A 26296-nucleotide genomic window follows, 5' to 3' on the forward strand; every position below is an offset into this window, starting at 1 on the left:
GACAGCCACAATTTAAAACGAAATTTAATATATGTAAATATATATTTGAAATATGTTGAAAACAAATTAAACTAAGGTTGCTTCCAGATGGAGATCTCCTAGCACTAATGATCAGAAGGAGATGTAGAGCTATTCTTTCCTTTCTTCCCTAACAGATTAAGAAAAAAGATGGAAGAAGCTGTGGGAAAATGTGGGAGGGTTCTGGGTGGAAGACATTGTCATCTGGATCCCTGCAAAATTCTGTGAATGAGGCAGGGGTCATGGAGCGATAAAAGCCTTGTCTGGAAGAATCCTTGTGGCTAGAAACATTCCCTGCTCAGCCCTGAATATATGTTCTCATAAAACGGTCTTGCATCCCTTCTTGAAGATGCTTGGCACATTTGCCAGATGACATAGAGTCCACATTTGACATGTGATTCACATGTATGCTTTCCCTGCCTCTTCATAATGTATTAAGGCAAAACTGGTGTACCTCCCTCATGGGGTGATGTGTGAATTCCTAATGTTCCACATATCTTGGCACAGGAAAGATGTTCAAGCCTCACTTTTGGACATTACCCTGCGAATGGAGGAAGTGGGCTCGCAAGTGGGCATGCATATTCTCCCTGTTTTGCTATAAAATCTGACACTACCCCCAGTCTCCGTCTTTCTCTGGGGACCACAGCTGAGATGGCATCACTGACAGCATCTTTCTGCCTGTCCTTGCTCTCCTGAATGGCACCCTCAAGAGGGCGTAGCTGTAGTTTTTGTTTCCCAATCAGTTTAGATTAGGGAATAATAAAATGATATATATTCAATTTTTATAACTTGGAGAGCATGAGCAGTTATCTAATAACTGCTCAGTTGCTTCTCCAGGGCTGTAACTGAACCCACAATGACGCAACTTGCGACAAATACTGAATAATGTAGCTCTTCAGCACCAACAGTACATGGCCCCCAGGTTGTACATATACCATAATTGGTGTGACTTTTGGAAGGCATATCACTGGAGATATTTTTCTTTTAAAGCAATCTCTATTTTTTTGTAACTTTAATTGTACCCGTAATGGCTTTCTGTTGTACCTAGCTTCTCCAGGCACTTGGAAAATGGGTGTTCTGGATGTCATTTTGAGAAGAACAACGTTAAAACTTAAACTGACACAATAATTTACTATGCATTGTTCATCTGAAGTGTTTCGTTTGTCACCCAGTCTTCTCTGGGTGTATTTTATCCAGCATAACTAATGCTAGTGTCTTGTGCTTGGTTCCTTGGCTATCATTCATAGTGATGTAATCAATGTGGAAGCATGGAAGAGCTGTGGCAAAAGGAGTGTGTGTCAAACCGAGCATGAGAAAGGAAATTTAAAAGTAATGCCAGACCAGACTATTAAATCCATAAAGATTTCTTACATCATAGTTATTGGCTTTTTGAGATTAAACCAGAGTCGCTCTGGAACACGATGGATGTTGTACCTGGGCAACTTGAAAGGCTAGCTTGGATTAAGTATACTCTCTTATCTTGTTTGTTTCTAATGGAAAAAAGAACACCTCTCAGATCTCTCATGAATATGGATTTTTTTTACTGTGAAGGATGCCATAAACTATGATGTATGTCCTCAAACAACAAACTTGAGGGCCAAAGTACACATTAAAGATATAATTAGCAGCTATGTCTTTCCCCCCTCTTTACTGTAGGATAAGCACAAAGACTGTGAACCAGATCAGGACCCTAGTGTGGGGGTTAGGGGGCTATAACCTTACTTCCCCAGATTGCCACCCTCCTGATGTCTGTAATACATATTAACAATAGTGACGTATTTCCTTTTCACAATAAATTGTAGGGGCTCTGATCTAGGGGCCATCTACACGGCACCGCTTTCAACCTTCACTCCATCGTAACTGCGCAGCATTGCAGCTGCGAATTAGCTTCTGCTGCGGTACACGTGCGATTTACTGCAGACTTCTCCAACAGGAAAGTTCTCTGTACCCTTGAAGTGAAGTAAACTGTGGTAGTCGCGCTGCTCTTTTTTTTTTTTTTACCATTATATTTAAATGTGCAGCTGTGCAGGCACATGAGGGTGGGGGTGTGACTCGTCAGGTTTTACTGGCTGTTTTGTATTTTAGGGGTTCTTTTGTTTCTGTCCATTTCTCCTTAGGTAAAAAGTGGGTGGTCTGCTCCTTCTTTACCATGCCAACTGTTTGGCAGTTCTCCAGCCTGAGACTCTTACAATGGTTCGCACATGCCAAGGTGTATGCCCACGAGAGGCACATGCCTACCCATCATTCCAAAATGGTGGCTGGAGCAAAGTTGGTCCTGGACCTTCTGATCCCCTGACCCCCCCGCCCCAGCCCTTGGCCACTGACTCCAAAGCAGCCATTGCGAAGATACGAAGCTGCAAAGGTGTGCGAAGGTGTGGTTGAAGAAATGAGCACGCTTCTCTGTGCCTCTTTAACAACAGGGAGGAATGAAGGGGCATCACAGAGTGACACAAGTACTAGGCACGCCTACTGCATGCCCACCACAAAATACGAAGTTGGTTCGGGGAAGGGACAGACAGCTCACAACCATGGGAAACCCACAGCAAACCAAAAACATCACAGCAAAACACCTCTTTGGAAATCTGCACGTTCTAGGTGAAAACCACGGTTTGGCTGCAAAGTGCGACTGCATCGTATGTACTGAAGGACCTCGAATCGCAGAAGCCCTGGAGTAAATAGCTTGTGTAGATGGGGCCCTAGATTGGGACTGGAGCTGAGGGGAAAGGGTTAAAGACGATTCCTGCATTGAGCAGGGGGTTGGACTCGATGGCCTTGTAGGCCCCTTCCAACCCTACTATTCTATGATTCTATGACCCTTCCCCCAAATTTGGATTGGGGTTCCTGTGCTTACTGTAAAGTAAAAAAGAAAACACACTTAGCTGCTAGGTACTTTTTTAAAGTAATGTGTGCTTTGTCTACTTTATTTTGTTCCCCTTCAATTCAACCTCTGTACTGAGCACAACTAGGCAAAATAGTTTGTGTCACAGCCTCAGGCCCTGTCTGTAGCACTAATCTGTAGTGATTGTACACAACTTTAAATGTCACGGCTTCACTCAAAGACTCCTGGAAACTGTAATGTAGTGAGGTGCTGAGAATTCTGTTAGGGCGGAATCTCATGCATGTTTAGGCAGAAAAAAGTCCTATGACTCCCAGCATGCCCCAGCCAGCCATGCATAGGATTGTGGCCTTAGAGAACCCCCTACACAGAACTACAGTTCTCAGAGTTTCCTGGGTAGAGTGAAAGACTGTTAAAGTAGGTTAAGCCTTTGGTATGGCTACCAAAGGGCACTGCCCTTGCTGTGTTCTCCAAGGGGCTCAGAATAACACTGCCCTTCCCCATTTTATATCTTAGGGGAAGGGACAAGAACAACATGTGGTTAATCTATGGTTAGTGAAAACAAGCCAGCTTCAAACCATAGTTTATGTAGCTGGTTTATTTTCACTACCCATAGTTAAGGTTAACCACACTTTAGGATTTGGACTACATGCTAAACTGCAGTTAAGCTTCCAATCTCATGGCCAGGTTGGAGGAAGAAAGGGGAGGAGAAAGTGCATGAATCGGGGGGCAGGGCGGAAAGAGGATGTTAGGCTCATTCTTATAACACTAAACCATGTTCAAGCATTGTGTCTGAACACAGTCACTGACATAAGATGCTAACCAGCAGGTGAAAACAGCCTTACATATTTAACTGTAGAAACAATAGTAATCTTTTATGGATTCACATGAGGATCTGGGATTTTCTCATACATTTTACAGCAGAGGTGCGGATCCTCCAGCCCATAGGCCCCAATCCATGGAGGTTGTGCATCCAGTCCATTGCCATGCAAAGGCAAGGATTCAGCTGGTGTTGGGAGGAACATCAACTCCTCTCAGCGCCAGCTCAGTTTTGTGCCTCTCTCAGCACAGAGTAAGGCAAAATGGGCAGGAGTGTTCTGATGATGTCAGTTGGCATAGCCACACCCACTGGCATCATCAGGCCCCTAGAGGGCCCAGCAGGGGCAAGTCTGGCCCCCACCTCAAATTAGTTTGGCATCCCTGGTTTACATAGAGAAAAAAAGGAATACTCGTCCATAGTTCATAGAAATTCTGTGGACATAATATATCTTGACTTCAGCAAGGGATTTGACAAAGTCATAAAATAATAGAATCATAGAAGAGTAGGGTTGGAAGGGGCCTACAAGACGATCGAGTCCAACCCCCTGCTCAATGCAGGCATCCAAGTCAGAGAACCCCCGACAGATGACTGTCCAGCCTCGTCTTGAACGCCTCCAGTGTGGGAGAGCCCACCACCTCCCTAGGTCATTGGTTCCATTGTCGTATTGCTCTAACAGTCAGGAAGTTTTTCCTGATGTTCAGCCGGAATCTGGCTTCCTGTAACTTGAGCCCGTTATTCTGTGTCCTGCATTCTGGGATGATTGAGAAGAGATCCTGGCCTTCCTCTCTGTGACAACCTTTGAAGAGCGCTATCATATCTCCCCTCAGTCTTCTCTTCTCAAGGATAAACATGCCCAGTTCTTTCAGTCTCTCTTCACAGGGCTTTGTTTCCAGTCCCCTGATCATCTTTGTTGCCCTCCTGTGAACCCTCTCCAGCTTGTCTGCATCCTTCTTAAAGTGCGGTGCCCAGAACTGGACATAGTACTCCAGATAAGGCCTAACCAGTGCTGAGTAGAGGGGAACTAGTATTTCCCGGGATTTGGAAGCTATGCTTCTATTAATGCAGCCCAAAAGAGCATTTGCCTTTTTTGCAGCCACATCACATGGTTGCCTCATATTCAGCTTGTGATCGACAACAATTCCAAGATCCTTCTCGCTTGTAGTGTTGTTGAACCAAGTATCCCTCATCTTGTAACTGTGCATTTGGTTTCTTTTTCCTAGGTGCAGAACCTGGCATTTATCCCTATTAAATGTCATTCTGTTGTTTTCTGTCCAGTGCTCCAGTCTATCCAGATCACTTTGAATTTGTTTCTGTCTTCCAAGGTATTAGCTATCCCACCCAATTTGGTGTCATCTGCAAATTTGATCAGCATTTGCTGCATCTCCTCCTTCAAGTTATTAATACAAATGTTGAAGAGCACTGGGCCCAGGACTGAGCCCTGCAGCACCCCGCTTGTTGCCTTTCCCCAGTTTGAGAAGTTCCCATTGATAAGTACTCTTTGAGTCCGATTCTGTAGCCAACTGTGGATCCACCTGATCATTGTTTCATCTAGACCACTTTGAGCTAGTTTGCTAATGGGGAGATCATGGGGCACTTTGTCGAAAGCTTTGCTGAAGTCAAGGTATGTTATGTCCACAGCATTCCTACAGTCCCATAATATTCTGATAAGCAAGCTGGTTAAGTGTGGGCTGGATGGCACTACTATTAGGTAGATCCACAGCTGGATGGAGAACCATACTCAAAGGCCCAGTTTGCATGTAACAAGAAGCCACTGTGGGTGAATTTCCCTGGGGGGCTTTGTGTTGCAGTGCCAGCTGCCATTTTGAATATTTGAGATGAGGTGGGGTCATGCCATGGCTTCTCATTACTTATAAACCTGGCCATTCCAAAACAGCCCATGGGTTCTGGGTGGCTGGCCAACCACCCCAGCAACCCACCCTTGCTGGGTTTGCACATAATGAGAAGCTGCAGCAGCAGGGGCTTGGATTACCAACGGGTGCCTGTGGGTGCCACAACCCACCATGGCTAATAAGCCACAGTGGGCTGCAGTGATCATGTGAACCAGGTCAAAGAGTGCTTGTCAATGCTTTCTCATCAAACTGGAGGGAGGTATTGAGTGGGGTGCTGCAGGATTCCATCCTGGGCCCTGTTCTATTCAACAATTTTTTTTAATGGCCTAGAAGAAGAGATGGGGGGAATGCTTAGCAGATGTGGAGATGACACAAAATTGGGTGGGATAGCTAATACCTTAGAAGACAGGAACAAAATTTAAAATGACCTTGATAGGTTAGAAAACTGAGCAGAAAAAAATTAAATTTAATAGAGATAAGTGAAAAGTTCTTCATTTAGGAAAGAGAAATCAAATGCACAGGTATAAGATGGGGGATACCTGGCTTGACAATAGTATGTGTGAAAAGGTTCTTGGAGTTGTAGTTGATCACAAGCTGAATATGAGTCAGCAGTGTGATGTGGCTGTAAAAAAGGCAAATGCAATATCGGGTTGTATAGTTTCTAAATCACAGGAAGTAATAGTTCCACCCTACTCTGCACTGGTTAGACCTCAACTCAAATACCATGTCCAGTTCTGGACACCACGCTTTACGAATGATTCATAAACTGGAACAAGTGCAGAGAAAGGCAGAAAGATGATCCGGGCAGTAGAAACTGAGTCCTACAAGGAAAGATTGAAGGAACTGGGAATGTGTAGCCTTGAGAAGAAAAGACTGAGGGGGATATGATACTAGAAGGGAACCAGAAGAGTTGTCACACAGAAGAGGCCTCAACCTGTTCTCTATCATCCAAGACTGTAGGACACATAATAATGGGCCTAAGTTACAGGAAGGCACATTTTGGGTGAACATCAAGAAAATCTTCCAAATGGTCAGAGCAGTCAGACAATGGAACCAACTGCCTAGGGAGGTGGTGGGCTCTCTGTCGCTGGAGGTATTCAAAGTATTCAAGATATTCAGATGGACAGCCATCTGTCAGGGGTGCTTTAAACTGGATTCCTGCACTTTGTGGGGGTTTGGACTTGATGGCCTCAATGTACACCTTCCAACTCTATGATGGAATTAGTCTAAATCTGCCTTTTCCATGTCTTTTCATTTTTATTTCCATCTCTCGTGGGGTACTGGAAAACAGAACAAAGTATAATGGAGAGAATACAGGTCTTCTGGTGACAGATAATTGCTACATGTTCAGAGGCAGAACAGCATATTTCAGTGCGTGTTTTTATGAGAAAGAACACTCCATTTCTTCAGTACTGTTAAGAATAATATTGTGGGATGCACATTTTATAAACATTTGTTTTTTTCTTCTTACAAAGCACCTTTTTTTATTGTGCTGAACCCCAAGGCAAGTTGTACAGTTACCACTGAAAGCTACCTGAGACTACCAGTGTTAACCACTAGTCCAGGCTTCCCCAAATTGGTGCCCTCCAGTTATTTTGGACTACAGCTCCCATCTGCCTCAGCCAGCTTGGCCAATGGTCATAGATGATTAGAGTTCTAGTCCAAAACATCTGGACAGCACCAGGCTGGGAAGGCTGGACTTGCCATTTAAATGAGAGAACGTGGACTTAGCTGAACTCCGAATGGATGGTAGTCTATTTATTTGTTTATTTAATGCACAAGTATTTCTCCCTTTTTTCTGTTTTCTTTTTTTTACAGTGGATGCACTCAACGGAGCTCACAAGCAAAACTAAAACAATAAAGTCCACAATAAAACAGACAATAAAGTGGTAAAGAGCAGTAGATTAAAACATTCATAAGGCCAAGTTACTGGAATGCATGCTGGAATAAAAATGTCTTCCTAGCCTGCCACCAGGCAAATCAGGCAGTGAGAGCCAGCCAGGCAAACTTCTCGAGACCCACTGTTCCACAACCTGTGGAATAATAAAAGCCTTATTCGGACAGCCATTTTGACACATGAAAGCCATAGGAAAAGCCACACCCTTGCCATTTTCCAGGCTGCTTCTGCCTCTGACTAGTTTCCTGGGTTCTGCTTTGGGCATGCCACTGCTATTTGATTTGTATGTTCTGCGAGTCAAAAGCAAAATCCTGCGCACAGACATACAGAGGAAGATGCACCAAATACATTCAGCATGGGTGGCAGCTGGACTCAAGAAGGCTGGGATCATCCTACGACTGCCATGTACTGAAATGAAATGAGTCTCTGGGTGAGAAAACAGTAATGTGAAATGACTCGCAGAACACAGCATAAAGTACCCAAAGTTAACCCTTCCAAAATAAAAACATTTAATATGTGAAAGCAGTTAGTTGCTGGCTGTGATCTGCATGTATAAGCCAATAACACATATACAAGAAACAGCAGGCAAACCACGGCTAAACCTCTTTTGACTATAAAAAGGATCTTGGCAGAGATCGGGGGGAGAAAAGTAAAAAACAAACAAACAGTAACTTGTGTATGCAGATCTGAGGCAAATGTGTTATTCTCATATAGAAGTTGAACAATTCAATGTGGTGAGTTTTTCCTCCAGCTTTTTCACTTGATTTTACACTATAAAAGAGGATTAAACATTACTGCATGTCTGTCTGCTATGGCAAAAGGTAAATTTTGGGCCACACGAGGGCAGCAAATACTTAAAGTGTTCTCAAAGAGGAAATCAGGAGTGTTAAACATGGAAATAATCAAGGCACTCGCCATCTGCATGGTTCCTTGCACAGGCTACCCTTTTGATATGATGATTGTCAGGCTATCTGGTGAAGGTATTTGTGGATTTTATATGAGATAATCGCTTATTGTTGAGCCCTTTTGCCAAGTTGTCAAGATGTGTGTCTGTGTCTGCTGTTTGTGTGGGAGTGCACATACACTTACGTATGGCAGGAAGGTGGGGGATTTAATACTATTCACAGAAAATATAAAACTATCTTCATTAGGGGCACACATATTCCTGTCAAGTAAAAGAGGATTCCTATCAGTATAGCTTGTTCCATGAACAATAACAGAACTGCTGATTCATATGTATGCATTTGGATAACAGTGGTCCACTCTTACCTGTGTGTGCTCAACCAGAATCTCCAAGGAAGACTAAAGATTGACCTAGATGTTACATTTCCTACTTGGAAATGCCTCCAAGGGAGGAGTCATCCCTGTTGCTGCCATAATAGTTACTACTAATAACCAAGTACCATTACCTCATGACATGGGCTATCTCCATTCTGTATGCTGCCCAGATCTACTGGATGTTCCACGTGATGAAGAAGTTGGATGTTTTACCAGCACTACATGTCATGCTAGTGATGGGCAAGATCATGCACAAAGACGTTTCTGCATGATCAGTGTCAGGAACAGCCCTGAGATATATTTTTTATTGTCTGGAAGCCACGTGAAATAGCCATAGCCATGTCCCTGAGTCCAAATATCCAGGCAAGCTGTGATGATCGATATCAACAAACCAGTTCTAGCAGTTTTAATCTGCTAGGAGCAGGTCTTCTGTAAAGTGAATGGGTCTCAAGCACACATCTGAGGCAAAACCATCCCTAAATACTTTATATTATAACGAGGAACTATATATTGTTGCTGGGAAAAATAATTCTCCTTCTGCTACTGTGGGGATTATAGCTAAACTCAGAGGGAACAGGACATTCTGAGGGGGTGGCAGATGATGTCAGCATCTTTGCTAATAAAGAAGCTGTGTCCCTGCAAGCCACTTGCAGGGACACAGGCTTGCAACCCTCCACTACACCATTTTGGTCACTCCGGACATTTTGTTTGACAATTCCCACCATCCCTAACCATTGACCGTTCTGGCTGGGGCTGATGGAAGTTGTAGTCCAAAACACTGGGAGGCAACCAGTTCAAAGAAAGCGGATCGATGCCAGTGTCAGCTGCTGCCAGGCATGGGCTGAGGCAGCATGCAAGCCACCTCCAACTTCAGGTGGAAGAACCACGTGGAGCTCTGCTGTATGCAGCAGCAGTGTCAGAGCATCATGCAGAGGCTGTTCCAGATTCCTCCACATGATCAAGCATAAGCCTTAGAACTGAATATCTATGGAAACAGCAGAGAGGCAAAACATTTTCTTTGATATTATAATAGAAACACACTTTCCCTTTCTATAGAATTTCAAAGCCCTTTCTCTTTACAACCAGTCCCAAACAAAGCCTCAAAATGCCCTTGAGAGGCGGGGAAGTGTTAATATTCCACAGATGGAAGAAGAGCCACAGAGGTATTGCAAATCAATTTTTTTAAGTGGAGGTAGACTGGATGGCTCAGCTGTAATTGTCTACGAGGAGGCAGATGGCAGTAGCCTTGTTTTCTGCTGAGATCTGGTGCAGCTGAAATGGCTGAAAACGTCAATGGGAAGCCTTTCTACAAAATCAGTAACAGAAATGGGTGAACTCCGGGGGCAGCTCTCCGCAAACGCTCAGGGTGTGGCTGCTGCTATTTCCCCCAGTGTGTGGTGATCTCCCTCCCACACAGAGGGAGTGCACATGTCCGTAGCTTCTGTCACGGTTTGTACAAGAGCACTTCAGCTTTCCCTTTTGCTGGCATTCCTGTGCGCTTTCTTTGCGTGATGACGATGGTGGTGGTGAAGTGCCTGCCGCAGACAGAGGATAGGTGCAAAGCAACCCCAACAGGGCGATCCACAAACTGCTGTGCTTGGAATTCGCCTAGTGTAGTCCCGTTGACTTCAGACCAACCTTGCTACAGCTTTCCTGGAAACTAAACTGAATTGGCTTACATTCAGTAACTCCTGCTTCGCTGATTCACAGCAATCCCTTCCAAGGCAGAAACACAAGCCTGGTCTGCATTTCAATTCTGTTTCGGTTACAAATCCCACTGTCGTTTTTATGGGTAGCAAACTCTCTAATGCAGGGGTCCTCCAGCTCTTTGGGTCAGTGAGCACATTTGGCTGTTTGAGAGAGTGCCATGGGTGCTCTCACAAAATGGCTGCCATGGGAGGTTGCCCATTCATAAAATGGCTGCCATGGTGGGCATGGTCAGTCGGGAAAAGCTAATTTCCCACAAGGTAAACTGGTAAGATTAAAAGAAAAGTAACTTGCCCAAGAATCTAATAGAAGGCAGAGGTGGGTTCTGAGCTCCAAAGCACAAAAACACTCTTTTGAATCCAAGTAAAGATGGTGCTGGAGAGCAGCACTTTGCTTTGCAACATTCCATAGTCTCAGTTTAAAAAAAAATAAAACAATCTTAAGAAATAACATTAAAATCATGAGGGGCAGGGAGGGAGCCTGGCAGGTGCCAAAAGGGGTTGGTGTGGGCACATTGGTGCCCATGGGCACCACATTGGAAAACTCAGCTCTAATGTCTAATACACAATTATAGTGACAGAATCTCTTTTCTGCCAGTATAGGTGTCCTATTTAATTTATAAATGCACCAGTCCAAATTCACAAGGCTTACTGCCAGTGTTACAATATAACTTCATTATGCTGGCTTCTATGACTACAGTACTGTTGTGAGATGGGAGGTTTGGCTGAATAGCCTTTTGGGGTTCTTTCCAACTCAGAAATTCTGGGGTCCAAGATTTCTGTGAATTTTCTATCAGTGTAGGTTACCTGAGTCCTGCCTGGCGGGAGCCCTGGATTTGTAAATAGTTCTGCTTAAGTTTCAGATTTTTGGTAAAACTTGGAAACAGATATGTGTCCTTTAGTTTCTGGTCTAGGAGTCAAGGCTTGCCACTGATGTATCTTGATATATTTGTCATATTTCTTTTGGGGAAAAATATTATGAACTTGTAGAGCTTAACTGCTGATAGCCCAGAAGGACCTATACATGGCTCTAGTGCTGGTGAAAAGTGTAATGATTTGGAAATGTATTTAATCACTTCTGAGGTGCCTATGAGAACCTGCCCTCATGAGTTTGCTTTCAAGCAGCTTGCTTCCACTTTTTCACCTTTCCTGCTGAAAGAAGATTTCACAGCAGGGACAGCGGATAATGCAGATCAGGGGTTCTCAACCTTTGTTCTAGTGAGCCTTCTGTAGCATTTCAGGCTGTGGTTTCTGTCAATGCTCTGTGCTGTAGCATGGATCACAGGGTTCTGCTATGTGTCAGGTCTTTAGCAGGAATCAGGACAGGTCAGGTGAGGTGGTTTCTCAAGGAAGCAAGACAGGAAGATACCAGCACCACAGAAAGTTCTGTGTGATGTTGGAGCTGAAGGTCAGACAGTGTTGTCTGTATGTTGCTCCAACAAGGAGCAGATCAAGACTGAGTTTTAAGTAGGAATTTGCCTGCCCTTAGGCTGGTTGGCTCCACCTCTACACTGACTGATGCATTAGCTCTTAAAGGGGCCTGGTCTGTTTTAGCAGGCTCAGGCTGCAACAATGGGGGAGTGGCTGTGGCATGTGAGTGTTCTCATGGCCAGGGTCCTCAGAGTTTGCATACTGCAAGACAAACTCCTCTGGATGCAGGGGAGCTGAGCCCCAGGATCTTTCTGGGGGACGAAGTCATGGGGAGGTGGAAGCCTCGTGATGGTTTCCCGTGGCTAAATCCTCTTCCTGAACTGTTTACTTTGGAACTTCCTCTGAGGATGAAGGGTTGGGATCCTCTGAAGATGAGGGTTCGGTGTCCTGGTCCATTATACCTCCCAAGGCTAGGGAAAGAATTCCTCATCCCCCCTTATATGTGTGAGGGTGGCACTTTGCTCTCAGCCAGGCTTACTTCCAGTATTGGAGCTCTATTGGGGGTAAAGGAATTTGGGCAATGGACTGCAGGGAGGTATATTGTGAGCGTGGGAGGGCTCAGTACATCTCACCTATTTGGCCCCTTTTACTCTTGGGGCCAGCCCTCTCATGTTATATGTGAATGGGGCAAATGTGGGTATAAACAAATGGGTATTTGAATCTCCACACAGCAGGAACAGCATCTAGCAGTTCTGCTGCAGCCCTCACTGGGTACCCTGAATTTCTCTTTCACAGGCCAGGCAGACAAGCAAGCAGCTTGAGCACACGTGATCTTGAGCTGATAGCTTGCCAGAGGAGAAGGATTAAGCAGCTCTTCTCTCTTGCCATCCTACTGCTTAAACTCACCACTTCCAGAGGTTGCTTTTGCTTGCACGTGGGGGTGGGGGTGGGGGAGCATGGAATCAGGACAAAGTGATGCATGACTGTGTGTAATGGCTAACTTGGACCACACGTTCCCCAAAACAAAACCTGCGAGGTAAGTGGAGCACTATCAGAGACTCCACTTGGATACAAAGTGCACCTGCTTTTCCCTGGACAAATCCCAGAAAAGCAGCTGGTGCTAACTCATCTAAGAAACATTTTCTCATGTAAGACATGTTCCATCCTAGATGCTTCAGCATATATGTTGAAGTCTGAGTTGACAGAAGTGAGTAGCAGTTGTCCTAATTCAGTGTTTTAATGCTTGAATTGTGATTCAGTTGCTCTAAAATGATCTGCTGGTGAGAGATTTTTGTTTTAGGGAGCAATCCTACTGGGATAGGCAGCTGCCTCCGAACTCAGAAGTGACTGCCTATCCAGCGCAGGGCAGAAGAAGCACAGAGGGAATCATCCCCTCCGTGCTCCAGCTGCCCTGCATTTGTGGCTAGATAGCCGATTTTGGCTGTCTAGCTGCGGGAAGGCGGAGCGGGGAAAGCAGCTGCTGGATGACACGTTGGAGGTGTCATACCGGCACTTCTGCCTTCCCCGCTCCGGAACACCGCCTGGAATGCCCCGTTTTCACTGCTCCACGCTCCTCTTTCGAGTGCAGAGCGTGGGGCTGTTCTGAGTTGCCTGCAAGGCAGCACGAGAAGGGAGGAAGGTCAGTTCTCAGGGAACCAACCGTGGAGCGTGGGCTCTGAGGTCGGTTCCCGTAAATCAGTGTATCCTATGGCCGTCGACCACTGACTAGTGGCCATAGGATTGCTTCCTTAATGTCTGAACATATCCTGAATTCGTTGTTATAGCCCTACTTTGGCAATTAATGTTTTAAAAGCATTCTCAGGTTGAAAAAAATGCCTATTTCTAGGAGACTACAGATAGTGTTTATTCTCCAATCCGTTCAGCTGCATCATCTCAACTCTGCCTTGTTTCCTCCCTTTAAAAATCTGCTTTCTGGTGTTAATGATGCTTAGTTCCAGTGGGTGAAAAGCAACTCCTAGCTTACTTGTTTAGTAGTGAGTAGCGAAAACAAACAAATGTGGCAGTATCTTTTAAAAAAGCTTTTGTATGGGGAAAATTCTCCAAGTCCTTTTTTGCATATTGGATTTTTAAAGCTTGTGATTCCTGGAAAGCAGCCTAGATGCATTTGTACCCCTGTGATGCTGTGAAAACTGTTGTTAAAAAGAATTCACAAATGGCATCTCCATTGCAGCATATACTTTCCCAGCTTTGATCAGAGTAATCCCAGTGTAACCTTATCATTTGCAAGGTTAACTCCTCAAGACATTTTATTTTGTGTTGCCAGCACCACAAAACAGCACTTTAAAAGTATTATCATTACATTATAGTTGATTTGAAGATAGTCAGGGTATCTTGATCCTTACTCAGTATACAATAATGATACAACCACCCTTCCCCTTCATGTGGTTGGAGTTTTATATTTAAAAAATAGTGATAAACATACTCAGCTAACACAAGACTTCTTCACGCCTGTGGGATCTAGTTAGCATTATTTATTTATTTTTACTACAACACCAAGGTCTACTAACTGGAGCCAGGTGCTAAATAGTAAGATGGACATTTACTTAGAATTAAGGAACAGGGTACCTCTGTGCACCTGCTAAGCTCACAAATTTGTCTTTGGTATCTGAACTGAGCTCACAGACCTCACACACATGCACGTGTGCACACATGTTACACTCCTGGGAAAGTTTTCCCAACATTCTTCATTTCAGTAATGTAATTTAGAAAAAAAGGGAAGCTGCTTTTGGGAGTCAAAAACCTCAGTGATCTACTGGTAGATCCCAATCTACTTTCTGCTTCCTCCACACCCACATTACAGGACAGTCATGATAAAATAGATTGGCAGTGCACCCTTTTGGTAACCCTACGTTCATGTTGGCACTGTTGAAATCTAGGCTCTGACCTCAGTTGCTCTAGTTAATGGCATATCAATCCAGGAAAGTGGTATTTCACCTGTTTTGGATGGGGCTGCATTCCTCCTTAAGAACAGGGTGGCCACTTATGAATCACCAAAAAAAGAGGACACTGATTTCCATAAAATTGGCATATGCTAATTTATATGTACAGCTTCAAATTTAGAAATAATTCTTATACTTTGAATAGAAATACAGTACATCTCACCATACTGACCCAGTTTGCATGTCATGGTGGAAATTCCTGGGTTATTTAACCCAGGAATTGCCAGGGATGAGCAGAATGTGCAAGTCATCTGTTTGTCATTTCTGGTTTTAATTAACAACCCAGGAATGCCCTGTTCCTGAGTTATTTTGTGATGTGTGAACCCAGAAACTCTGGGTTGTTTATGGGTTAATTCATGGGAGATTTATGGCTGAGTGAAGGACTGCGGCCCTCTGGGAAATCCTGGAAGACCAGATTGGGAACCCAGGTGAGCTGGATTTGGCTTGAGGTTCAACATCCCTGTTTCAATTAGTGCGGTGTGGCTCCAGTTTTAACTGAGAAAACAAAACAAAACTGTGTTCCTCAACTCTCACATATTTGGTAAACTCTGGATTGTCAGTCACGGGAAAAACACACACCAAGCAGAGTGGAAAGGGTTAAGCAGCCCTCTGGTCATTCTAGCATTCAGAAGATTCTTGCCTAGAATATTCTTACCCTCAGTAACCTCTGTTGTTTGATCTGAAGCTACTGAGTTATAAAATAATTTTTGAGAGTAGGCTGGGGAAGCTGGTCAGCCCTCTTCTTGGAAGGAAGTGTCGATTTTAGGAAGTGGTTGGCTTTTAATTCTGGGAGTTTCCCTGCAAGCAAAAGAAAGGAGGAATCAGCTGTACACTCAAAGCGAGATGTAGGGAGCATTAAAAAGCATCTAGTTCATCTTGCTGTTCTGTTTGCTATTTGATATCAGGAAGGGCTATAGCTCAGTGGCAGAGCACCTGCTCTGCATACAAACGGTCCCAAGCTCAATCCCCGACATCTCCAGGTACAGCTGGGAAAGAGCCCTGTCTGAAACCCTCAAGAGCCACAAGCGGTCAGTGCGGACGATACAGAGCAAGTTGTACAGAGCCGTGGTCTGACTCGATGATGGTAGCTTTCTGTGTATCACCGATCTTCAGAAGGGCATGTGCCCATGTATATTGCTTGGTTGTGTTCTTTTATATTTCTACAGGAGCCCGATATGTAAACCAGAAACCGCCCTGCAGGGCTGGTTTTAACTTGGATTTAGACTGGAGCCCTAATCTGAATCTATACTGGAGCTTCTTTCCAGTTTTTCATATCTTGGTCCTCCCATACTTCTAAATTCATAGCAAATAAAAGGTTAGTCATGACGACATTGGAAAGTATAGTGATTTATCCCACTAGAAAGACCTGCAGATTTCATTAAATCATCCAACACATCTATTAGTATTGTATATATAGGAATGAAGTGTTCTCTCCCCCCCCCAAAAAAAAAAATAAAGGAAAGGAAGTAATGAGTTAATTTATTGCTAGAATATCCCGTTTCCACATTTCTTTGAGGGGATAAGAATGTTTTAGGCTCATACCTTTTCCCCCAAAGACCTTCCCTTGTGTTTGTGTTGTGTGAAGCCCTTCAATCACAAGCCCCAGTGCTTAGACAAATGATGGGTGTCCAGTGTTAGTCATGCATCCTGCACATTCTCCAATGTTTTGGTACATCTCTATTTGTGGAGGGTGTAGGGGAGGTTTTCTCAGCTCATTCAGGTAGACTCATTCCATATGGGCTGCGTTTGGGAGGGTGAAATAAAATCGTTCCCATCATTATCCCTCGAAGTTAATTAGCTGTGGCAGTGGGAAAGGGGCAACCTCCAGAGTCTTAGATATTTATAAACAGAGCTGTCATTTGCAAGATTATGCCAGTTACCCGTGGGATCAGGTTTCTAGCGGGTCATAATGTGGCAAAGGGTGCCTTTTCTTCCCATCTTCTTAAATGATGGTGGAAATGATCAAGGCAATGGTGACTAACTAATATTCAGTCTCTGCCAGATTTCCCCAACCTGGCCCCCTTCAGATGTTTTGGATGACAACTCCCAGAATTCCTGACTGAGGCTGATGGGAGTTGAAGTCCAAAACATTTGGAGGAAGGCTCACCTAGACAATGTAGCCTAGACAATGTGCAGTCATAGTGTCTCAAGCTTAAGAGGTTATGTGCACCCATATTCTTTACTGCTTCTCACTGCAGTTCTGGACTTTAATTAAGTTTGGGTTTTGGTGTTAATTTCAGTAGGATAAAATTCAGTAACCCATCTACAGGTTATCTGTGCAACTGATATGCATGGATACCCACTGCATGAGGGAGGTGGTGGGATCATGCCTGTTAGCCACTTCCTTTGCACACCGATGTATACACCAGCCACACCACCTGATGGCCATGCATTCAGTGTCATTGTGAAGGAGGCCTATACACATATGGATGCACACACATAGGGCTCCATCCACATTAATGGGAACCCTGTCCAGTCAGGGTTCCTGTCCCTATGGAGGGAGTCCTACATGAGGATGTCTGTACTGGATGCATAAACAGTGCTTATGATTTGGATGACAGGTAATTAAAAGCTTCTGAATTAGAAACTACATAGGAGGTTGTGACATATACTCTACAGATGCTTTGATTTTGCTTGGAACAAAATTATTAAGGTACCTTGAGTAATTTAGACAATATATATTGGAAGTTGGAACAGGCAGTGATTGGGTCAATTTGCACATCATGTTAAAAACCAATGGGTTGTTGTTCACGAGTGGGAACTTTCACTTTTACCCTACAATTCACGATCAGCTCCTTCATAGGTTGTGGAGTCTGATGTCCGAACCCGGACTGATGGGTTGTTTAGGGGCCCAATAAGAAACCATGGGTCTGGGTTTGGATGTCACAATCCACAACCTATGAAGGAGCTGATCATGGGTTGTGCAGTAAAAACAGAACTGGTGGGTGTGCTGCAGGAGGTGTATCTGCGTGTCCCTGCTCATGTGTGACAACCTATTGGTTTTTAAGCTGATGGGTTGTCGTTACGTGCGAACCAGGCCATTGACTTTTCATGTGGTTCCTTCTTGTTTTGGATTTAATGTCTTGTGGATGTTCTGCTATTTCATTTAGCGCCCCAGTCTTCAGCGAAAACAATAGACCTGAGTGAACTCAGAGAAATTCTACAAGCTGAACTGATGATTCTATTAGTATGCACCATTTCCTCAGCCTTTGATCTATCTAAGTTGATACAGCAGCAATTTGTCCCAACAGTTTACTGGATACCAGTCCAACAGGCCAAGTTGGGAGTGTGACACACACTTTATATACTGCTGGAGGTGCAGATTTCTGAGGCAATTGTATTATATATGTTAAGTGCTTGTCAATTAACAGAACTATCTAGTAGCCAGAAATTAACAGCACATATATATGTCTACTCAAAATCAAGACCCATTGAGTTCAGTTGTACTTACTCCCACGTACATGTCTACATGATTGCAGCCCCAATGTATTCATCTAGTTTTAGATTCAGTTCTTAGTTTCTCATGTTCACACACAATACTGAACAATTATTTACTACTACTACTAAGTTGGGCTTTACAGAAATAGGATATAATGCTCTAAGTGCTATCCCCATTTAGAGGTGCCCCAAGAACTGGCTCTTATTTCTTTTGTCATGACACCCTGCCATTCTATGGTAAATCATAGTCAAGGTGGTTTACAAATAAAAATAATATATCACAACAAATACAAATACAAATTAGAACAAATTAAAATAAAATAAACAGAACAGACAAACAGCTGTAATAAGACAGCATCATAAAAACCATGGGCAGTATCCAATACTGCAGTTGTGCTTGTGAGAAGGGAGATCCGCTGACTTGTTCCATTCCAGAAATGGTAGTTTGGGGTAGTTTCTTGGCTTCTGCTAGCAAGTGCTACTTTTCCTTTGAGTTACTGGCTTTCCCCACTAGCACAATGTATGTTTACAGCTGGCGGATTGCCAGCAATGGATACTGCCCCATATCAGCAACCAGCAAACTAAAACATATCATTTTTAGTCAGAAGCTCTGACTAAAAAATGCCCACCAAAATAAAATGATCATAGAATCTTAGAATCATAGAATAGTAGGGTTAGAAGGGGCCTATAAGGCCATCGAGTCCAACCCCCTGCTCAATGCAGGAATCCAAGTCAGAGCATCCCTGGCAGATGGCTGGCCAGCCTCGTCTTGAACACCTCCAGTGTGGGAGAGCCCATTGCCTCCCTAGGTCATTGGTTCCATTGTCGTATTGCTCTAACAGTCAGGAAGTTTTTCCTGATGTTCAGCTGGAATCTGGCTTCCTGTAACTTGAGCCCATTATTCCGTGTTCTGCACTCTGGGATGATCGAGAAGAGATCCTGGCTTTCCTCTCTGTGACAACCTTTCAAGTACTTGAAGACCGCTATCATATCTCCCCTCAGTCTTCTCTTCTCAAGGATAAACATGCCCAGATCTTTCAGTCTCTCTTCATAGGGCTTTGTTTCCAGTCCCCTGATCATCTTTGTTGCCCTCCTCTGAACCCTCTCCAGCTTGTCTGCATCCTTCTTAAAGTGCGGTGCCCAGAACTGGACACAGTACTCCAGATGGGGCCTAACCAGTGCTGAGTAGAGGGGAACTAGTACTTCCCGGGATTTGGAAGCTATGCTTCTATTAATGCAGCCCAAAAGAGCATTTGCCTTTTTTGCAGCCACATCACGTTGTTGGCTCATATTCAGCTTGTGATCGACAACAATTCCAAGATCCTTCTTGCTTGTAGTGTTGTCGAGCCACGTATCCCCCATCTTGTAACTGTGCATTTGGTTTCTTTTTCCTAGGTGCAGAACCTGGCATTTATCCCTATTAAAGGTCATTCTGTTGTTTTCTGCCCAGCGCTCCAGTCTATCAAGATCACTTTGAATTTTGTTTCTGTCTTCCAAAGTATTAGCTATCCCACCCAATTTGGTGTCACCTGCAAATTTGATCAGCATTCCCTGCACCTCCTCCTCCAAGTCATTAATAAAAATGTTGAAGAGCACTGGGCCCAGGACTGAGCCCTGCAGTACCCCACTCATTACCTCTCCCCAGTTTGAGAAGGTCCCATTGATAAGCACTCTTTGAGTCCGATTCTGTAGCCAACTGTGGATCCACCAGATCGTTGTTTCATCTAGCCCACTTTGAGCTAGTTTGCTCATCAGGAGATCATGGGGCACTTTGTCGAAAGCTTTGCTGAAGTCGAGGTATATTATGTCCACCGCATTCCTGCAGTCCACAAGGGAGGTTACCTGATCAAAAAATGAGATCGGATTCATCAGATTCATTTGTTCTTGACAAATCTATGTTGGCTTTGAGTAATCACTGCATTGTTTTCAAGGTGCTTCCAGATGGATTGCTTTATCATCTGCTCCAGAATTTTCCCTGGGATTGATGTCAGACTGACTGGTCTGTAGTTCTCAGGTTCCTACTTTTTACCCTTTTTGAAGATAGGGACAACATTAGCCCTCCTCCAGTCATCTGGCACTTCCCCCATCCTCCATGATTTTTCAAAGAGAATAGACAGTGGTTCTGAGAGTTCTTCTGCCAGTTCCTTTATTACTCTAGGATGCAGTTCATCTGGCCCTGGAGATTTGAACTCATTCAAAGTAATGAGGTGTTCCTTGACCATATACCTATCGATCTCAAGCTGCAATCCTGCTCCTTCAGCCTGTACTTCGCCTTTGCCGGGGGGGGGGGTCATAGACCCTCTTTTGGGAGAAGACTGAGCCAAAGTAGGAATTGAGCACCTCTGCCTTTTCTTTGTCATCTGTTATCGTTTTGCCATCCTTATTTAATAGCTGAACAACCATTTCTTTCCTCTGCCTTTTACTATGCACCTAGCTGAAGAAAGCCTTTTTGTTGCTTTTAGCATCCCTTGCTAACCTCAGCTCGTTCTCAGCTTTAGCCTTCCTGACACCATCCCTGCAATTCTGTGCTACCTACCTGTACTCCTCCTTTGTTGCTTGGGCTTCCTTCCACTTCCTATATGTGTCCTTTTTTGTTTTCAGGTCATCTCTAAGCTTTTTATGAAGCCACACTGGCTTCTTCTGTTGTCTTCCACGTTTTCTTCTTGTTGGAATCATTTGTCATGGTGCCTTGAGATTTTCCTTTTTTAAAAGCTCCCACCCATCTTGGACTCCTTTTCTCATTAGAGTCGCTTGTCATGGGAGCTTACTGGTCATTGTTCTGAGTCTATTAAAATCAGCTTTCCTAAAATCCAGGGTATGCGTTTGGCTACACTTGGCTTTTGCTTCCCTTAGAACTAAGAACTCAAGTACAACACGGTCACTTTCCCCCAGAGTTCCTGTAACTGCTACTTTCTCCACTAAGCCATCTATGTTGGTTAGGATCAAGTCAAGGATAGCCGATCCTCTAGTTCCTTCCTCTACTTTCTGTAGGAGGAAGTTATCTGCCACACAAGTCAGGAATTTCCTGGAGGGGCCATGTTTTGCAGAATTTGTCTCCCAACAAATATCAGGGAAATTGATGTCCCCCATGACTACTACATCATGCTTCCTTGAAACATTGGCTATTTGCTTTTCAAAAGTTTCATCCTTGTCTTCTCCTTGATTGGGTGGCCGGTAGTAGACTCCGACCACCAGGTTCCTTTTATTCTTTGCTCCATTTATTTCAACCCAGATGCTCTCGATGGGGCTACCAAGCTCATCCTCCTGTATTTCTGTGCAGAGATATGCATTTTTCACATACAGTGCAACCCCACCTCCCTTTCTGTTCCTCCTGTTCTTTTTGAACAAGTTATATCCTTTAATTGCTGTATTCCAGTCATGAGTGTCATCCCACCAAGTCTCAGTTATACCTATAAAGTCATAATTTCCCTCCTGTTTTAAGAGTTCAAGTTCATTCTGTTTGCTTCCCATACTCTGGGCATTAGTATATAGACATTGAAGACCATGTGCTTCATAGTCTGGCTTTCTTCCTACATGTGTCTGAAGACTATTATTGGGCGCTACTAGAGCTGTTCTCTCTGTTGTGGTGCATGAGCCTACATCCATTATTACCCCCAACTTTACATCTCCCTTTCCCGTAGGATTCAGTTTAAAGCCCTCCTGATGAAGTTCCTCATGCTGTGGCCAAACACATTCTTCCCAGCCTTTGTGAGGTGCAACCCATCCCTTGCCAACAGCCCATCTTCCAGAAAGTATAGCTCGTGGTCCCAGAATCCAAATCTCTCTCGTCAGCACCACCTTCGTAGCCAGTCATTCACCCGGATTATTTTTTGTTCCCTTTCTATCCCTCTTCTAACTACTGGAAGGATGGATGAGAAAACTATCAAAGTTCTTGAGTTTCCTTCCCAAAGCTTCAAAGTCTGACGTGATTTCTTCGTAGCTCCGCTTGGCACTATCATTTGTTCCCACATGGATGAGAAGAGAGGGATACCTGTCAGTGGGCTTTATGAGTGCAGGCAACCTTTCAGTCTCTAATCCATCCTCCTGGGAGACAACATACCTGGCGAGTCCACGGGTCTTCGCGAAATACTTGGGTCTCGATCTCACGCAGCAAGGAGTCTCCCACTACTACCACTCTTCTCTTCTTGTTGTTGTAGGCCTGGGTTTCATCACTTCTGTTTGACTGACCTTCAGCCTCTTGCTCACTCTCATGTAGGTTCCCCTGTGATTCTTCCTCTGCAGGCTGTCCTCCAGTCTCATCCTCAAGTACTGGAATCGGTTCCACAGCTCCACTGCTTCCACTGGTACAGAGTGGTGTCTAGTTCTTCTTCTCCTACCTGTCACCAAGGATTCCAAGGAGTATCCTCTACTCCATTTTTCCTCACCTCAGCATTTCTCACTTCTGCCTCAGCTTGCTGTTGCTCTTCAAGCTTCTGTTCTTCGATGTCAGGAGACTGCTTAAAAGTGGGTGAAGAGGGGGCCAGATGGACTTCCCTTGGAAGGCCATTCCACTGTTTAGGTGCCACAACTAAAGAGGTCCTCACTGCTGTCCCCATCCAACCACACTTTTGTTGGTGAAGAGACTATGAAGAAGCCTCAGAAACCATATTGCCCAGCCCTGGTATAGATAATGTGGATCAGTTATGCTTTATATTTTGATGTGTTTAAAATTATTTTGTGTATACTTTAATAAATGTCTTCCTGTTTAAAACTGAGAACTGTGTGTGTGGCTTTTGGTAATTCATAGGCACCACAGTTTTGAGAAAGCTCTCTGTGTCATATGAACCTGGCCAGCTGGAGGGGATTACTCCAGCTACAATATTTATTGATTTATTTATTACATTTCTTTACTGCGGAATGGCCAAAGCTCTCTGGGTGGTTCACAGCAATTAAAACCATAAAATGTAACACGATAAAATATAATATAAAAGTTTAAAAGTTTAAAACTACAGTATAACCCCCCAAATAAACCTAGCAGCAATGCACAGACTTAAAATATGGTAACTGATATTTATGCACCACAATATGCACCATAACATGAATATCATTTCCCCCCGCAGTAGCAACTCCAAGAAAAAGTAACTCCGCTTTTCAGGTATGCCACCAGGAAGAGCATGTTCAGCAATGAGGGCAGAATGATTGAGGACACTTTTTTCCACATTCTAGGAGAGTAAATGACAGCTGAATGTATGATTTTATTTACATAAAAATTACATGATTAACCTATCACTCTTTCCCTGTGTTTTTATTTAAGTATTTGTTAGCAGTTTGAAGAATGGCTTGGGGAAGTGCATTAGTTAATTCAGACTTTAATTGACCTTTATTCAGCAAGAAAAATATTTGCTAACATTTGTGTAAACTTTGGGAGAGATAATTTTGTTCAAATTCATGTTGCACCAACCTAAAATGTTTCATTCCATGGTAGAATGATGCCTATTTGTTGGTTTTCCAGTTAATTAACACCATGTGGAGCTGTGAAAAAAAGAACAGTGGTAGGTAAGGCAGCCTGCTTTTTTTGGTGCAGTGGTGAGAGTGTTGGACGGGGACTCGGAAGACCTGGGTTCTCGTCCCCACTTGGCCATGAAGCTCACGGGGTGACTTTGGGCTTAGCCTAATCTACCTCACAGGGTTATTGTGAGGATAATATGAGGGTTGGAAAAACCAAGTATTCCACCCTGAGCTATTTTTATCTCACCCTGAGGAAGGCTGGGATAGAAATTAAATAAATACAATAAAACAAGTACTTCTGTGTGTGCCTGATAGGCAACCCTCAAGTGTTGTCCTTCCATAACAAGCAATAACGGAAAACCAGCTGCAGCTGAAGCAGGGCAGAAGTAATACCTGATGCTTGCTACAGTGGGTCCACTGCTGGTCTGCCACTCCTTCTCTCAAGGGTAATGGTCATTCTGGCTGAGGATGATGGGAGTTGGAGTGCAACGCAACGACAGAGCACCAGGTTGGGAAAAGCTGCTCTGAATGTTTGCCCTTTTTCAGTATGTGCTTACTGTTCCTGTTCCTGATTATCTTTGAACCACTGCCTTTTCCAGTGAAGAGCAATGTTATGCAAGTTTCTAACAGGTGGCGGTGGGAGGAACAAATATCTAACTAGTCAATACAGGCAGAAAAATAGGAATGCTTACTAATGAATAATCAGCCCTGTTTTCAGTTTGCTCAAAAATAACAGCACTGTGGTTAGTGATGTGAAAGGGGTGACTAGTTCATTGATGGCTCGTTTTGGGGACCGTGGGAAAATGACACGATGCCGTTTAGTTTAAAGGACGTAGTCAGGCACAACGGTTGGTATGCTGGTGGGGGAAGCTGAAGTGTTGGAAGGAATCACGAAGGTGTGAATCGTCACCATTCTTCAAAGGGAAAGGCTTTCAGTGTCCCAGGGACTTGGAGGCCCCCCTACCCCCACCCCAGTGCTGCAATTTGAAATCTACACCAAGACACCCTCTGCTGTTAGAAAGCACTTTCTCCCGTAAGGCAAATTCAGTCATGGTATGGAAGAGCTTTGCTCCTTTAGTTTAATGTTTAGATTCCTCTTCCCCAGTCTCCCCCCCCCCAGCAATAGTTTGACACACTCAGATTTGCATACCCTGTCAGACTTCATTCCTTCGACTTCAGGTGCCAAATGTTTTGCTGTGTCTCTGGAGTACTGAGGTAGGAGGCTGCCAATAATTTTGAAAGCAGTGTGATAAAAGCTTTGCTTCCCTTGCTTCCCGTGGTACACATTTCTTCGGTCCTATTGTCACTCTCTGGGTGGAGACAAATCAGACACCTGAGAGGGCACAACTTCCATCTGGCAAAAGCCCTGACTTTTTTCTTATGGTGTGGTGGTGTGCACTGGAGTAGTGGAACCAGGGCTTACAGGGTTGAAATGCTGGGACCTTTTGATTAGCAGGGACAATGACATCAATTATTTCTACACAAGGCTTTTATTGTGAGCTGATGATTCCTCACTTACAGTAGTTTGTGGGTCCTTTACACAACACTGTCATCCTCCAGAGCCTCTCCTGTGCTTTGCAACCATTATTGCAGGTTTTTTCCTAATGAGGAAAGTCTGGTATTTTTCTCAATAGCATTATAGAAGCCTCGTATATTTGCTCAATTCCACTATATCACCGTGCCACCTAGTGGTTGTGTAATGGAACATATAGAAAGGCAGAGAAAGACCGCCCTCCAAAAAAAAAAAGAACACATGTAAAGGAGCTGATCTTAATCCCAGAAAGAATCTGGAAGCAGAAGCCTCAATAAAGGTGCAGGTTAAAAGCTTCATGTAGAAAAGCCTGGCATCTCCTCCCCCCTCAGGCTTTCTTGTTCCTCAGAGCTTAACTGCAATCCTCACAGTAGCTGGGGGCAGCGGGGTGGGGGTGGGGAATGGATTTTCCCAGCAACAATATATTGATGTGAGCTATCCCTATTGTAATGCAAAGTATTTTGGGATGGCCTAGACTTGAATGGTCCATTAAGAACCATTAGTTTTACAAAAGAGCTGTTCTTGGTGGAGGTGAAAATGGCTAGAACTGGTTTGTTGATATAGATCAACAGAGAGTCCATTTTTGGACTCTGCTTGGGGTATATGGCTGTGGGTACTGTTATGAGGAGTGCCTGTGCTTCAAAATTTACCATTGGTGGTATGCCTGACCTCATCATGCCTGCTTCTGAGTTAGTGCTGTGCTGGGAATTCCATTATGGTCCTTAACCTGAGAGCCAGTGTGGTGTAGTGGTTAGAGTGTTGGACTGGGAATTGGGAGATCCAGGTTCTAATCCCTACTCAGCCATAAAGCCCACTGGGTGACTTTGGGCCAGTCACTGACCCTCAGCCTAACCTACCTCACAGAGTTGCTGTGAGGATAAAATAGAGAGGAAGAGAACCATGTAAGCCCGCCTTGGCAAGAGGAGAAATGGCGGGATGTAAATGTAATCATCATCACCGTCATCATCTTCCCTATTATAGTGCCCTGGTCACATAGGGTGTCCCCACGTAAGAGGGGCAGCTCCTGACACAGTCCAGCACTCACTGCAGTGGGGACCATGGTAGAAGCTGGGCACGGAAACTAAAGCAGCGGTGACAGCAATTGTGGTGGAGCTTCCTGCTCATCCGTTTCCAAGCACTGCC

Source organism: Heloderma suspectum, chromosome 3 (genome assembly GCF_057233095.1).
Source record: "Heloderma suspectum isolate Gila_16-S chromosome 3, 16-S_ref, whole genome shotgun sequence".
Classification (NCBI taxonomy): domain Eukaryota; kingdom Metazoa; phylum Chordata; class Lepidosauria; order Squamata; family Helodermatidae; genus Heloderma; species Heloderma suspectum.